Source organism: Gasterosteus aculeatus, chromosome Y (genome assembly GCF_964276395.1).
Source record: "Gasterosteus aculeatus chromosome Y, fGasAcu3.hap1.1, whole genome shotgun sequence".
Classification (NCBI taxonomy): Eukaryota; Metazoa; Chordata; class Actinopteri; order Perciformes; family Gasterosteidae; genus Gasterosteus; species Gasterosteus aculeatus.
The window spans coordinates 4,560,868-4,563,818 of NC_135709.1; the positions used below are offsets into that span (position 1 = coordinate 4,560,868).

Below are 2,951 nucleotides of genomic sequence, written 5' to 3' on the forward strand. Positions count from 1 at the left end.
GTGATGTAGTTGGTATCTGATGCTAAGTCAATGAGAGTTCCAATTTTCTGTCCTGCGTTGGTAGTTACTTCGAGAAGCATAAGAATAACTGGTAACTCACATGTCCTTGAGTCCATCACTACAGGGAGGCTTCTTCCAGTGTGATTTTGCAGCCATGTTGGAGAAGGCTCTCCTGACTTTTCCTGCCATGTCTGGGGTCAGCTCGGATATCAATTTCTTTTGTTCCTCCGTGAATGTTTGCCTCCTGGTGCTGGGTTTTCCCACTTTCGCAGAATCTTTCCCCTTGAATCCTCCTTTCAGGCAGAGAAAGAAATGGTGATCTGAAGAGCTTCCTCTTATGCAGTCTCTGTTCCTGCACAGGTAAGTGTCGGTGCATTCACCATCGTCTGCGTGACATCGGAGGCATCTTCTGCATGCTCCCAGCCTTTCAATAACATTCAGCTTTCCATTAGGTTCCAGTTCTTTAAACTGCTTACAAAATAAGATCTTGTCACGATGCTTCTCCTCTCCACAGACAACACATCCTCCTTTCCTTGTTGACTTTGTGAAGGCATACAGGTACGTAACTTTCTTTTCAGGTTTTTCACCTACGCCCAATTGGTCAAGCCTCTCTAGAATCTCCTCTTGTGTCTTTAAGAATGTTAGAAGGCTGTCGAAGTGATTATCATGACTCCATGATTATCGTGACTCCATTTCTTGGATTGACCATGAACGGCAGCCAGTCCCTCTTTATATTATCTGGGAGCTTGCTCTCTATGGATCTGATCACAAGGGGATTCTTTATGGCTCCTGTGCTTTGGAGCTCCGTGAGGTCATTCAGGGCCTTTTCCACAGCCTGAATTAGGTCAATTACCTTCCTTGGCTGGTGTGACTTTAAGGGAGGGATCCTCTCTAGGTCCTCAATTACCTCCAAAGCAATCGTTTGCTTGTTTCCATACCTGTTTTGAAGTACTTTAAAAATGTCTTCAGCACTGTTGTATGTTGACAAACTCAGGTCTTTACATATCCTCTCCTCCACACTGTCAAGGAGTTGGAACTTCTTCACTTCCACCGATCCAGTCGGCTCTCCCTGCTTTTGCAGACTTTCCCAGTCTCTCTGCCATCTATGTAAATTTCTCCTAATCCCAGTGAATTTGGGTAGACATGTTGGCTTTATTCTCACCACAGGCTGTGGGACTGCTGTTGGTTGAAGCGGTTGGTCTGGACCTCTTCTTTCGTCTTCTGCAATTCTTTGTGCAGTGAGGAATTCTGCTCTCCTGGCCTCAAGGTTGCTCCCAAATATTCTCAGGTCTTTCAATCTGCCCTTCAGGTCTGCTGCCTGAACATGTGGGATCCATTTTTCCCAGTCTTTCAGGCTTACAGTTGTATTATGGATCAGCCTCCTCGCTCTCTCCAGCTGTAGTTCATAGCGTCCCGATTGATAGCAGTGAGGGGCTTGCTTGGGCTCTGTCACAGGCTTTTTCCACTTCTTGGATTGCAAAGTCTACCTCCTCTTTACCATATCTTAGCCAGAGGTTGGATTGGACTGCCTCACGGATGTTCCCCAGTCTCATGTCACACTCTTCCATTGTCCTTTCAAGCTCAGCCTGCTGGTGCTCGTTGAGCTTTACTTCTTCGTCCTCTTCAGTTCCTACTTCAGCCAGTAGTCTAGCCCTGTAGTCTTCATTAGCATCGCTGACATGCCTTGCCAAGGAACTGAGTTTGCTGAACTCTTCTAGAAGTTCATGTTTAATCATACCATCTGAAGCTTTGTTCAGGTAATTTGCTTGCTTAGTGAAAGCAGATTTAGCTAAGGTTCGCTCTTGCTTCAGTTGCTTGACCGTTTTCCCAAGAGTTTCCTTTGCCATGGTGAAAACGTTTCCAGTCAATTCTTCCTTTGCGTCGACAGCTTGACTTCAGGCCTTTGATCCTTGTTCTTGCTGCCACGTTGTTTATCAACTGTCAAGTTTCGTGTGTTTTTCCTGATTAACCACGGCTCTGCCCAAACTTGAAAAGAGCTTTCTCTCCGGTGGACACAAAGGACAACTCGAGAACTGTTGATTTTATGATCCTTTATTCCTCTTAAGGGTGGTTTGGTGGATCGGACAAAGAACAGAGCAGGTTGATAACCTTTCAAACAAAGCAAAACCCATGAATTAGTCGAGTACATTTCGATAATAACTTTCTTAAAGTAATAATAAATAAATGCGACTGAATTCCCAAACCAAACCAAAATTATTCAGATAAACCTAGGATAAGTCCCCATTACTTAATTTAAATGACACATTTCACTAAGTAAAGCAAAGCATGAACAAACAATAAATCATACTGTCCCACCAGTTGCGTCTCTGGGAGATTAGGAGCCGTGGCCACAGTGTCCTTTTCCTCAGGGCCGAGTGAGAGAGCCATCTGAGCTCTCCACAAACATTTTATGCCATGCGCTTCCTGTTCGTACGCAGGCACTTCCTGTGAGTGGAATCTCCATTAGCCGCATCGTCGCCCCCTGCAGTCTGGGTGCGCTCCGACTGTCCGGGGTGGATATGGGCCTTGAGTTCTCTGTGCGGCTTGTGACCGGAAATTGACGCAACAGTGAGGAACATGTTTTCTGGTTAGGATGCTAACTATTTTGAGTTGTTTTACACTTGACAGGTATCTTCCGGTTGTCTATGTCATAGAGCAGTGTTTACAGAAAGGAGGTATACACGGCATCTTTTTTTGTCTATGTTGGTAAGGGGATTGGCCGATCCGTTGCTGACAGTGAAGTGAAAAGTTTTTTTAACTGTCTGAACTGATTATGCTTTTATGACTAAGCAACTGGGATTTTATAAGTGGTATCGTTGTTGTTTTGTTTTTTCGTTTTCATTCAATGTGCCCCAATTTAGCAGGATTTTAGGGGGGTGTAGGTAACATAGTTAGAATGGATGGCTAAAACCCCTCTAAATTGGCTGAACTACGCCATCTACTGCCACAAA

General features: G+C 44.8%; 1 long non-coding RNA gene across 1 annotated transcript; it reads right to left on the reverse strand.

Moving 5' to 3' along the window:
* Positions 1–2,036: 2,036 nt before the first annotated feature.
* On the reverse strand, positions 2,037–2,575 carry LOC144390897 (uncharacterized). The gene is made up of 2 exons (XR_013454710.1): positions 2,317–2,575; positions 2,037–2,109 (listed from the first exon to the last, which is right to left on the reverse strand). It is a non-coding gene; the product is annotated as an uncharacterized LOC144390897 (long non-coding RNA).
* Positions 2,576–2,951: the final 376 nt, after the last annotated feature.